Below are 13,488 nucleotides of genomic sequence, written 5' to 3'. Positions count from 1 at the left end.
GCAGCAGGATGTGATCACGTTCAGACAGAAGCTGGTCAGATTCCTAGCTGAGAGCCTGTGAGTGTATCCTGGGGAAGGGACGATGGTAACTGTTCCTCGAGGAAGTCAGGCACCTACGAGTGCCCCAAGGACTGCTAGGCCAGGGTTCTGCAGTCACACGAAACACATCCAGGCCTCACTCTGCTGGGGCCGGGAAAATGAATGCAAGGTCCCAGCCTCATGCTGCTCGGGCCTGTTACGGACATGGGGCTAGTGCAGACACACAAGGATCCAGGCTCACAGGGGCCACAGGCTTGATTTAGTGCCGTGCTGTCACCTCTGGGAATTCTTAACTCACTTTGAACAGGGAGCCTGCATTTCATTTTGCCCTGAGTCCCAAGTATTAAGTAGCTGCTCCTGCATGCCATGGCGCTGACAGGGCCAAATGCCTCCCCTCCCCGGCCTCAGTCTCCTGGAGGTAAAATGGGGACAGAATGCCTGTCTCCGAGCTGTCAAACTTGGCTTGGGACACGTGCGCTCAGCATCCGACAAGCGTGAGCTGGCTTCCCCCTCAGCTTGCTGCCTGGAAAATGTGGTTATTTTATCAGCACTGGTTACTCCATGGGTGCTTTGAGGGTCCAATACCACCACAGGGAGACACAGCCTCAGAAGGATGGGTGCTGACATCGCCCTCATCACCCTGACGCAGTAAGCTGGCCACAGAAGGAGGCGCAGCACTTGGTGCTCCCAGTGTTGTACTGGAGGGGGGTGGGGGGTAACTGTCAAACACAACCTTTGGACAAGGTCTCTCCTGGCACCAGCCTGCAACACCAGTCACCCACCAAGGGAAAGAAAACCTCAAAGCTGCAGGGGAAGGTGCTGCCAGCACTCCCTCGTCCCTACTCCCTACTCCATACCCAAGATGAGCTGTCAACGCCTTGAGGACAGAAAACAGGGCACCAACCCTGGAGTCGCTTCCACTGCCTGCGGCCTCACACGTGCCCTGCACACAGCTGGAGCCAAATAAACACATGGCTACTTACAATGCTTTATGGGCTGAATGCCTGACCCTCAGTGGTAGAATTGATCTCATAGGTAAGGTGACAACCATCGTGGCCTGCCCAGGAGCCGGGACTTTCAGTGCTGAAACCAGGAAAGTCCCAGACACCACCCTGTCCCTCCAGATCCAGTTGGTCATCCCACTCATAGGAGTCGCTATTACAAACATTTCTATACATCTTACATTTTCTACAAAAACCTCATATTAATTTTATCATCAGGGAAAACGCTTAAGAAGAAAACGAGGCAATTTCACAGTATGAACACAATTATTCTCCCGTTACCAAACCCAACTTTCCGTTTCTGAGCACGTATTTTTTAAAAGATGAAAACATCTCTCAACCTTGTGTCTGTTTAATCCTCTCATCCTCTCGCTTCTCTCAGCTTTTCCACAGCACGGATCTTCCTTCCAGCAACTTCCCCTGTAGACCGTCTACGAGAAGCCCTGCTGCGGCCACCACCCTCCAGCGATGCTTCAAGGCTCCTGAGCAGCAGACTTTGCTGACAACCCCGTTCCTGGCTGAGACTGGCTCCGACCGTGGTCATGGTGACTCTCCGTCCCCCATGATGGAGACATCTGAGTAGCCGAGGGCATCGGCGAGTAAGGGTAGGGCAGGATCCCACGCCAGCTCCAGCTCGCAATCCAGCCCTCCTCCCCTGCCCACCCCACCGTGTGCTGCTCTGCTCTCCGCGCCGCACCAACAGGGCCTCGCCCAGCTCCCCCACACTCCACCCAGCACGGTTCCTGGGATCTCTATGTCCGTCCTAGTGACATCCAGCCATCCAAGTGCAGACACTTCCGCTGACTCCTTCACAGTTATCCTTCCAGCTTCAGTTTCTCCACCAGCCCCACTGCTTCGTCTCCGCTGACCAAGTGCTGCTGCAGCACAGGGCCACCGTGGCATGCTCCTTGCATCCTGAGTCTGGCTCTCCCTTGGAGCTTGCCTCATCTCCCGGAATTCACCCCATTCAAGCATGCAATGAACTGGTACTGGTTCTGGCCCAGCACTGCCCACCTGGCCTAGGGATTCAGCAACCAGCATCACACCCCTGCCTTCAAGTTCACAGGCTCCCAAGGAGACGCCCCAGTAAACAGATCGCTGCAACTGGACCGCAGTGCGGCCACCTCGGGCATGGCTGAGAGTGTGCCTTCCCTGTGCACTGTGCCCCTGGGAGCATCCATCCCTGCACCTGCGGACGTGTTCGAGGAAGTTCACCCCAACACTGTTTACAACACCAAAACCTAGAAACCACCCAAAATCCACCATGAGGGGCGTGGAGGAGCTAACAGAGCAGTGGCATCACCCACACTTAAAACAAAGGGACCAGAGCAAAGTGCCGTCACCACACACCTACACTATGTCACCTCACACCTGCATTACGTCACCTCCACAAGAACTTTTCAACACACGGAACAGTGTTACAAGTAGCCTCCGAATAGATTTGTAATAAAAATGTAAGAGCATGTCGTTCTCCAGCCCAAGTTCAGGAGAGCAGCACCTCTGTGAGAGGAGAGAAATGGATGGGAAAACAGGACCTGTGCACTTCACTTTACCCTTTTTTTAAAAATTTCTCCAGAGCATTGATGCGAAGCCAGCATGCCACATCCGTTTACATTTGCTAATCCTGGGGGTGGGAATAGGGGTTAAAGGACCCTTTGTTTTCTGTTCCCATCTGGACAATTCACATTGTGCAAAGAAACAACCCCAGAGCTTGACCACAGATTCTAGCATCCAGCAAGTCCGTCTGGAGGACCGAGGGAAGCAGGGCTGAGAAAGCCAGGCCGCCCGGCGCTCCCGCCCTGCGGAGGGAGGCAGCGGCCTGCGTCTGGAACACGCCTAGCTCGGCTGCCCAGTGCTGCCTGGACTTCACCTTCGGAATGCGCTGGGCCCCATCGCCTGTCACCACCTCACTCCCTCGCCCAGGAACCAGTCTCAGCCATCCCGCCCGGCTCTGCGGGCTCTGCGAGGCCAGTGCTGTCCAGCCCTCGGGCACTTTCCCAGAGGTGACTCATTTGGTCCTCTCAACAAGCATGTGAGGGGCACAAGGCAGGGACCGCCACCTCATTGAAAGATGAGCCGGAGCCTCAGAGCAGTCCCAAGAATTGCCTGAGCTGACTCAACAACTGGGAAACAGGAGAGGCCCCAAGCAATGACTCGCATTCGATTCAGGGTTTACTATGGGTCAAGTTCAGAGGCAGGACTAACAATGGGCCAGGTTCTCATCCCAAGTTATCTGATTTTCACAATAACCTGGCTTCACACAAGAGCCAATAAAGGCCCAGAGAAGCCGAGTATCCTACCTAAGGTCACACAGCCAGGAAGCCCCAGGACTTACAAGGTCCTGGGTTTTCTAACATGCCCCAACAACCTCTCTGGAACATTTCTCCATCAGGAAAATTCTTTTTCATGAAGAACATGAGCATCCTCTGAATATGTGACAAAGAGTTTCCAGGGCTCCTGGAGCTGAAAGCTGGGGGCTGGTCCTGGCGAATGTTTATTTGTTTATGTCATCGCCTCCGCTAAACCCAGTCCAGAACTTCGGAGTGACTCAGAAACCTCACCATCAGCAGCTGCTCTTTGATTGGAGCCACATAAGCCTCGACAGGGGAGGGTCGGGTCAGGCCAGTTCTTGGTAATCGGTGGAGCTGACCCCTTCTCCCCAGATGAGCACCCCATATGATGGGTGGCACAGATGGTAGCAGACAGGTGGGAGAGAAAGACCCCCTGCAACTGCCCTGCAAAACGACTTTGACAAGATCAAGAAAGGGAACAAAGCTTGCCCACCCCCATGATGGGAAATAATCCACTTGCCAGGGAGGAGACAGGAGAGTGAGCAACCGGGGCCCACAGACACTCACATGGGCCTTTTCCATGAAGGGTCTACAAGCCCAAAACAGAGAATGCATCTTAAACTGTATCAGTCACCAAAAACCTGTTCTTTCTACCCAACCCCACTAGCCCTAAGTGAAGAGCCTCTGGGGTCCTACGGTCAGAAAAATAATGAATGTTTCATTTTTGTTTCTTTGTTTAAGGCAACCGGGTCTTCTTTCAAACATCTCACATAGCCCCTTACTCAGCCCCTCCTTCTGACAGCTGAGAATTATCCCCCAACTGGTTGACACATACTCCCTTCTCCCAAGACAGCCTGCTTTCCCCGCCTGGGTTGTTCCTAGTGCCTTTCTCTGGTTAACCAGGCACCTTAGGCAAGAGGTTCAAACTCACCCACCCTAGCCCAGGCTTCTAGTAGCCAAGGCCATCATCCCGCCTCACTACCAAGAGTTCTACGTGCGCTTGCTGTAAACCTTCAATTGCCTCCAAACTCACTCAGGGATAAAGGGGGGTTGGAGAAAGGTGGGAGGTCAAGCAGAGACCCTCCTGGAATCCTCTCCCTTCATTAACTTTGGAATTCCACAGGCCAGTGTTTTCTCAAGCCTTCCAACACTCAGCACTCACCCAAGAGGAAAAGGCTGCAATCCTCACACCGCAGGCTCCAGATGGAAAAGCCAGGTCGCAGCTTCCTGGGGAAAAGGGAGGGATGAGGCCAGCAGCCACCAGCAGCCACAGGGCCCCTGTGAGGAGGAACTAACATTTAGAGAGCAAATAGTAGCTGGCCACACTGAGGTAAGAACATCATTATGGTCCCAACTTCGTAGATGAAAAAAGTGCAGCTCAGAGAGGTTTAGGAACTAAAGCAAGATCACACAGCTATGAAACAGCAAAGCTTCAAAACTTCCTTGTGTTTTTCTCCCACAGGGGCACCTGGGCGCCCTTGGGTCTGCACAGGGTCACCATGAGGCAAGTACTGTGACTCGCTCTCCAGGCTGAATCTAGAGACCAGGGGTTCTCAATGACAACCATGGCATAGCTTAATGGCCAGTGTTTATGAATGTCCAGAATGTGCCTGGTTAACCTTCCAACCTGGCAAGGTGGGTGTGCCTCCCCTTTTATATATGAAGAAACAGGTTCAGAGAGATCCAGAGAACTGCCAAGCTTACCTCTGGAGAGAGAGGAGACCTGGTGTGCAGTCCAATCTGTCACCCTTTACCTCCCTGCTGCTCTTAGCCAGTGGTACTCAAGAGTGTGCCATGGGGTTTTTGCTCCAAAGACCACATTCTTCCAATAACTGTGTCCCACAGCAAGTGTCACAGTGCTCCTAAAAGCTGTGTCTCAAGTGTCCCAGCTTAGAAGAGAAAGTAGACATTTTCCCTACCAATGAGGGTAGAAAGGTCTAGAGAAGGAAGGTGATCTGCCCAAGGTCACACAGCCCTGGGGGCCAAGAAGGCAGTAGAAGTTGCATCTCTCAGTTCCAGGTATTTGGCCCAGTGGCTTTGGTATCAGAAGGAACTGGTTTCAAATCCTGCCTGTGTGGCCTGGGGAGACCTGCTTTCCCTCTCTGTGCTCCAGTTACTTCAGCACTAAAAAAGACCATAATCATAGTGCCTACTACATCGGTATGTTCTAGGCTTGAAATAGAATAAGGTCTGCCACGTACCCTGCACAGAGATCAGCTTAGTAAACAGTGATTATTCCTCCATCGCTGTCCACAGGGGGCACCCTCGCAGACTCAGGGCAGGTGCTTTGAGCAGCCAGAAAGGAGGGGGAGCAGGAGTCTCATTTCTTGCTGTGACCCTTCTGTGTCTTCTGGTGCCCAAGCCCACCCTCACTCTCCTAAGAGGAGCAAGAGATAACCAGGACCACCACAATGGGGTTGTTCTAGGAAGTAACTGATAAAAGGAGAAAATCCAGGGCTGCAAGCCATGTGATAAGTGAGGGTGCCAGCAGCCAAAACAGGAGGCAGGGGGAGGGATGGCCAGAAGAGGTGCCAGAGCCCTGTGAAGGCAGAAACAAAAGGGGCAGTTCTGGGCCTTGGTGTCCCCACTCACTTTTCTAGCGGAGCCCTTGCCAACCCCAGGATCAGTCTGCCCACCACTGCAAGCCCAGCTAAACCTCCCAGCCTTCCATGCCCCGACACCCGAACAGCCCCCCTTGGATCACTCCTCGTCCTGCCCGGCTTGGCCACCGGACAATGAGCACAGCACCCACCACACTGGCCTGCAGATCACCACTCACCCAAGGGCACAGGCTCCCCGAAGACCAGGAGGCCCAGGTGCTGGACTGTGATGCCAACCCCACTGCATCCCAGGGCCCAGCACTGTGCCTGCCTCCTTCACGCAGTGGGGGACTGAGGTCTTATGAAAAGTCTCTCTCCAGGGTGATGAAAAGGGCACTCAGTTCTAAGGACCCCAAGAGCATGCCATGGCTGGCAGTACTGAGCGCGCACGCGCACACACACACACACACACACACACACACACAAATACACACCCTTTGGCTTCCTGCTCTGCATTCTCTTAGATAAAAGACCTTGGGAAAGTTATATGGCCTCCCAAAGCCTCAAAGTTCTCAACTGTAAAATGGGCATACCATTGCCCACCTAGTGGGACTGCTGGGCTGTTGGAGCTGCCACTCTCCCGCGGGCAGCCCAATGCTAAGGCAACGTCCCCAGAGCTGCCAGCATCTCAGCTGCCAACTCAGGCATCCTGCTTGTCAACTGCAGAACCACCACAGGCCTTTGTTGCCAAGTCCAAGTCCAGCTGTTGCCTCCCTCACCTGCTGCTGACCTGTCACTCAGCCTTCCCACGGGCTCCAAAGACTGTAACCTTTGATCAACTGTCCATGCCAACCGGCAGTGCCCAGTTCACAGTCCAGCACAGCCCACCTGGCTCTGCTAAGAAAGACTCAAGCGAAGCCTCCCTTCCCCAGAAGCTTCTCCCAAGCAGCCCCGAGCCCTCACATGGCTCAGTGTCTGCTGCAGGCCAGGCATGATGCTGGCTGTCAGCACATCAGTCAGCCTCTATGCTGCAATCCCCGACACCAATCTCGTGAAGTATGACATTACTTCACTCCTACTGAATAGAGAGGGAAAGGAATGCAGTAGTCCCATGCCCAGAGTCACACAGTAGGTACAGGTCAGAGATTCAAACCAGGTCCTTGGGCTCCACAGGGACCCTGCTGACATCCAGCTCTGTGTAGCTCTAAGCATAGAGCCAAAAAATTGCCCCCTAATGCTACCTGCTTATTTACTCTCCAGTGTCTTACTTCAGCAATGATCATGTCTTAATTCACCATCCTTGCAGCAGAGACACTGTATGCCAGGCACTATGCTGTGTTTTAGAGACTGGGAGCCACACGGAAGAGGCTGGCCTTCAAGCACTAACAGTCAGCTAGATGGAGACAGACACAAAACCAGGGAAAACCAGTGAGGGTGACAGATACAATGACACATGTCAGCAAAGGAAACAGGGGTGGCTCCCAGGAAGCACCTATCTATTTCCATCTGTCTCCCAGAGCACTAGCACCAAGCCAGACACACAGAGTGAGCTGGTTAAAGTACAGCTCCTTTTGAGAGCCAGCCACATCAGGTGACCTTGCTATGACTAGCCAGGCCAGAGTCACCTGAAGCCCACGTGAGTTCTTGACAGACATGCATTAGACGTGAGGCAGGACTTACATTTCCTAGGGAGCCCCACAGGGAGCTGGAGAGACCCAACCAAACATTCCTGTTCAAGATCAGAATTCAGGCAGCTGTGGTCCTCCGTCCCCCTCAGGCATCCGGGCTGCAGGAATCCATGAAGCTCACAACCGGGGCCTTCCTCAAATCCACCTTCAGCATCCAGAAATGTGTGTAATTCCAGGGAGGGCTTCCACCAGTGTTATTTCCAGGCAGCTGAACATCACTGTAAATCCATACAGCTCAGAAAATCCTTGGATGAAGCTCCATGCAGCTGACAGGTATGGCCATCATGGGGGTATCTTTTTAATTCCTTTCTGGTCAAAAGATCACGCCTGGGGACAAGAAGAAGAAAAACCAATCTTGTTAAAATCACAAACCCAGAGCCATAGTTGGTTATACTCCTTTCGTTATATTTGTCCCTAACATACTTAGAGGGGAACCCTCTAAAAATAGTGCCCTAGAGCTCCGGTACCAAACAAAGTGAGACAGGGGACCAGGAAACCTTCAGGGCAGTGTTGCCTCCCTCCCAAGGGCATCAGACTTCTCAAAGGGGATCTTTCTACTGCATAGTACTCTTCAGAACTACCCTGGGAGGGCAGAAGGGGTTGAGATTCATTCATTATAAAGATGAGGAAAGAAGGTTCCAGAAAGGTCAGGGGGCTGGCTTAGGGAATTAACAGCTCAGCCAGGACTGGCACACAGCCCTGGTCTCCCATACAGTTCTGAGAGGTGCTGGCAGTGAGCTGAGGGGGTTTGGGGTCAGCGGGTAGGAAGTAGTTCCTTGTTTTGTTTCTTTTTAAAGACAGTCACTCAGCCCTGGCGAGGCTCCAGGCCTTGTCCTGTACTGAGAGGTTCTTCAGGGCAGGCCTGGGACCTGTTCCCTTTTTCATTCATTCATTCAGCAATGGCTGAGCGCTTACTAGGCACCCAGGACTGTTCCAGCTTTTGTCTCTCACCTCAGTGCACTAAATTATTACGGAGATAACTGAAGAACAAATGGATCCACCATGCACAGGCCTGGAGGCCCAACAGTCACCAGCAGCCCACCGATAACAGTAACTGCCCTTCATGGAGTGCCTGAAACTTGCCTTGCTAAGAGCTCTGGCCACCATCTGATACAAACCCCTAACCACACTGGAACTCTTGCCTCAATGTTCCAGATGAGGAAGCAGGGGCACAGACAACTCCCTTGCTCCAAACTAGTAAGAGGGGAGCCCAAACCTGAGGCCAGTCTAGGTCCCATGTCTGCACCCCAATCCACTCCCTCGTTTCTAGTGAGGGACGCCTAGCCAGAAATCCGTACCTAAAACTTACCACCGGGCATTTCCCATGCACAGAATCCGCATGTAATCCTCACAGCACCTCTATGTACTAGAGACTAACCCAATCCCAGTTTTAGAGAGAGGAACATGAGACCCAGACAAGTTAAGCAAGTTGCCCAAGATCACACAGCTAGAAAATCCTAGAACAGAATTGGAAGTTGGGTGTCTAGCTCCAAATCTTGACCATTGCACCAACTGCCATCAAGACCAATTTGCTGCAATAACAAATTTTCCAATGCTTAGTGGTATAAAATAATGCCAATTTATTATCTTACAGTTCTGGAGGCCAGAGTCTGACATAGTCTCATAGAGCTAAAATCAGGTGTTGGCTGGACTATTCCCTCTGGAGGCTCTAAGGGGGTCTGTCTCCTTCCCTTTCTAGCTTCCAGCGGCTCCTCTGAGATGCCTCAGCTGAGGCCTCCTTCTTCCACCTCCACATACAGCAACACAGCATCTCTCTGGCCGGCCTCCACTGTCACATCTCCTCCTGCACTGACCCTTCTGCCTCCCTCTTCCACTTCTCAGGACCCGTGAGATACCCTTGGGCGCAACTAGATTATCCGAGATAATCTCTCCATCTCAAGGTCATGAATCTTAATCATGTCTGCAAAGTCCTTTTTCTGACACGTAAGGTCTGGGGACGTGGACATGGACATCTTTGGAGGCCCATTGCTCATAGCAGCCACCCCAGAGGACACCCATCCTCCACTTTAATCATTCTTCAGTGACCAGGAGTCGCAGGGTGGGCTCCCCCATCCCACTTAAACCCACCCGACATAGTTTTTAGACCAAAGAGAAAGATGAGTTCAAAAGGGGGCTTAAAGAGTCTAAACATCAATAAAGATTGTTTTTTTTTTTTTTTTGAAAAGAGTCTAAATATCAGCCGTAAGAGAAAAGTACAGGACAGGGGTTAAAACATTAAAATTTGAAGTCAAACTACCAAATTGATTAGCCATGTTCCTCTGGGGGGATATGTTTAACCCTTAGCATCCTCAATCACACCTACTCCCTTCGTGAAACTGCTGTGAAGCCACGTGAAATAATCAACAGAAAGGCATGTTGCCTGCACATACTGAGAGCTGGAGTAGCCATCCTCGGCTCCCACAGCAAACACCAGGACCACCAGGCCAGCATCACCCCACAATGTCAGGACACAGTCGGTCAGCGGAGGGGGCTCCTTACAGCAGGGAGGGAGCAGTGACTTACTGTACTGGCCCCAGTGGATGGCAGCGGAAAGAATGGAGGACAGTCTGTTAAATATTTGCTGAGGCCCCCGGGCAAGTCTGCAGCCAAGTCTGTTTGGTTGGGGTCCGGCACATTAAAGCTCCGTCACCTGGGAAGGAATTATTGCACGCTCTGTTGGGTATTACTGCAGCAAAGCCGTGGTCCCTGACCCAGGGCAGGGCAGAGCCGAGGCGCAGCCAGTTGGCAGCTGCCATGGGATCCCCCGGCCAGGATGCAGGACGCAGGGCGCTGCACATGACTTCTAGGATCACTGAAGGGAACCCTCTCTCCGGGAGCATTTTCCTTTTCTGTGGTATGTGAGTCCTTTCTGGTCATTTGCTCTTTCTGTAATGGATTGGCCAAAATTAAAAAGACAGGCAATACCAAGGACTGGTTTCAGTGTGAAACTGGAATTCTCCTACCTGCGGGTGGACAGACACTCTGAAGAAATACACACAGCCACTTTGGGAAACTGTTCTGCACCACCCACTAAAGCTGAACATGTGTGCACCTCGTGACCGAGCAGGTGCACTCCTGGGTATAAACTCACAGAAATGTGCATGTGTGTTCACCAAGACACATGTCTTAGTATGTTCATGACATAACAGCCCAACACTGGCAGCTACCTGAATGCTCATCAACAGCAGAATGGATTGCACCACAGAGCGATGAGAATGACCTGCGCCTGCACACCACACAAATAGGACCCACCAACGTAATCTGAGTGAGAGAAGCCGGGCACAATGGAGTGGATATGACATTATCTATATTAAATTCATAAAGAGGTCAAACTAATCTCTGCTGTTAAAGGTCAGGACAGGGTCAAGGTCATCCGTGATGGGGGGGGCAGTGAGTGATGGAAGGGGTGGGAGGGGGCTCTTGAAACGCTGCTAATGTCCTATTTACCCAGGTGGCAGCTACGCACAGACGTTCAGTGTGTGATAGGTGTGCTTTTTTTTTTTTTTATGCATGTCACCTCAATAAAATGTTGGTTAACATTTTTTTCTAATTTCTCCTGTGAAAGTATGTTGCTGGAATAATGTAGACTTTGCAACACACAGCCCTAGAGGCTTGGGAATCAGCTCCTTCCAGGTTTCCCTGGTCCTCGGTATCTTCATGCCCCACTGCCTTCCAGCTGACCCTGCCCCCGGAAAGAGCTAAGGGGGATACTTCGCAAATAAAACGCTGGAGCCTGGTGACACGGAGTTCAACATGGAGTTGCCCCACGGGGAAATATGGTCCTCAGCCCCATTCTCTTGGATGAGTCTTTCTCCTCTGCCTCCTGGGCTGTCAGGACCAAACATGTCCTTTCCTTCTTGACCCTTCCTACCAGGTATTTCAGAAAAACAGGTACCTCTACCTCCTACCCAACTCCAAGACAGCATCTTTGAACACCAACACCCCCTAAATGTGGGATGCATAGGGGTTCTCTGGTAACCGGAAGACTTAGGTGCACTGGGCTGGCACAGCCTGGCGAATGGGGCACCAGGCACAGAGACAGAGCCAGGTCAGGAAGTCCCGGGCACAGTTTGCTGCGGGAGCCACGGGGCAGGTCTCCAAGCCTGCGGGTGACGTGTGTTATCCCCTCTCTCTGCTTCTAGGGCGCCTGGCCTCTGTGGGTGTTTTCTCTCTTTCCCTCTCTTGCAGCAGTTATGTTGCTGACTTTGGTATGAGCAAGAGTCAGCAGGGTGATTGTCACGCCTCTGAGAGGGAGCCAAGGGCAGTGATGGCTGGAGAGATGATGAAGCATTTCTCGCAGGCGAGTCAGGTCGGCAAGGCTCTCCCCACCTTCACAGGCCTCACTCTCTTCTTTCAGGTTTGTAAAGTAAGAGTTTTTCCAACACCGATGCCACAGAAGAGGTGTCGGCTTCGCCCTTTTCTGGCGAAGGGAGAGGCAGTGATTTCTCTGGCGGGGCCTGCCTAGCCTGGGAACATAAATCAAGGAGATCTGTTCCCCGAGAAAGTGTCCGCTGTCCTCCTGCTGACAGACTGTATTTTTGCTTCATTTCAGTCCCTACCCACAGGGTGCTGGGATGACACGGATCAGCTGCTTTGGAATTTCCCGGCACACGCTCATTCATGGGATAGGGGATGAAATGGGGCTTGGGGACGAAATAAACCAAGTGTGACTCCCAACACTGCAGTCAGTTGCTGACTATGGGAACATCCCTTGCGGTCTTTGAAAATGGTTCCTCATCTGTTTAATAAAAACCAGCAATTGAAATCCATGTGCTTTGGGGTTCATTGTGGATGAGAAACTGTATAGAAAACACTTGACAAACAGACCTGCCCGCGGTGGGCTCACAACTTAGGCAAAGCATCAGCATCAACCACAATAACAGCCCTGCCTGGCTAATATTTTTTTTTAATATGTCTTTATTGATTTCAGAGAGAGGAAAAGAGAGGGAGAGAGAGATAGAAACATCAACGATGAGAGAGTCCTTAATCAGCCGCCTCCTGCACGCCCCCAACTGGGGATCGAGCCGGCAACCCGGGCATGTGCCCTGACGGGGAATCAAACGGCGATCTCCTGGATCCTAGGTCAGCACTCAACCACTGAGCCACGCCCGGCCAGACCCAGCTAATATTTTTGCAGTTTCCACCAATTAGGCTCGGGAGATGCAAACTGTATCTCCCGAAACCAGTATGTTCACTAATGCTAGTGAGTTGGACAATGTTCTGCACTGTGGCCTTCATAGGAGGTGAGAAGGGGGCCCACAGAGAGCGAGCCCTCCTGTGGCCAGGCACCCTCACCTGTACTGTGCAACGGAGCCTTGCCAGGTACACTGACCACAGCCATTCCTGGGCCAGGCTCCAGAAGCCCTGCACGCACAACGCAGCAGAGGCTTAACAAATGTGGGCTGGATAGAGAGCGATTCATCACAGCTACATACTGAGCTCTCAGGCACGGTGCTAGGAGCTGGAAATCAAAATCACATCAATCCAGAAGGAAGGGATCCCTGCCTACAGGGAGCTCTGGGGCTTTTCTAAGAGAACCAGAAAACCAGCCACGCAGACAGTGCGTGTCCACAATCAGGTGCATCAGGAATGTACAGGTTCCGATGGTGGGGTGGCGAGGGTGGGGCGGAGGAGGAGCGGCTGGACCACACCAAATGTGAGAGGCCCCAGCACATCAGAGCATGAGAAACCCTGGAAATAATCTGGTTCAATTTCATCACCGAAGAACTGAGAAAGGAGGCTCAGAGAAGTGAAGTGACTTGCCCAAGGTCGCCCAGCTAAGACCTGCAGGATGCAGGATGAGAAGCAGACCTCGAGTGAAAGTGGACAGGGGAGACAACACCTGGGAGAGGAACTGCTCCTTAATTTGGTGGGTGAAGCGGCGCTGTCAGCAGAAGGCGAAACAACCATAGGCCCAGCCCCTATGTAC

The 13,488-nt window shown here is 52.3% G+C and overlaps 1 long non-coding RNA gene across 9 annotated transcripts in view; it reads right to left on the bottom strand.

Annotated features, from left to right (window-relative positions):
- Positions 1–13,488, bottom strand: part of LOC107539542 (uncharacterized) — a 301,088-nt gene that overhangs the window by 233,071 nt on the left and 54,529 nt on the right. For all 9 annotated transcript variants that reach the window (XR_015715799.1, XR_015715801.1, XR_015715798.1 and 6 more), the window contains exon 2: positions 7,552–7,886. This is a non-coding gene — a long non-coding RNA (uncharacterized LOC107539542). The remainder of the gene's footprint in view (positions 1–7,551; positions 7,887–13,488) is intronic.

Source organism: Miniopterus natalensis, chromosome 16, assembly GCF_054644295.1.
Source record: "Miniopterus natalensis isolate mMinNat1 chromosome 16, mMinNat1.hap1, whole genome shotgun sequence".
In the NCBI taxonomy this organism is placed as follows: Eukaryota; Metazoa; Chordata; class Mammalia; order Chiroptera; family Miniopteridae; genus Miniopterus; species Miniopterus natalensis.
The sequence above is the reverse complement of the archived record's forward strand: the minus strand, read 5'-3'. Positions and strand labels throughout refer to the sequence as shown.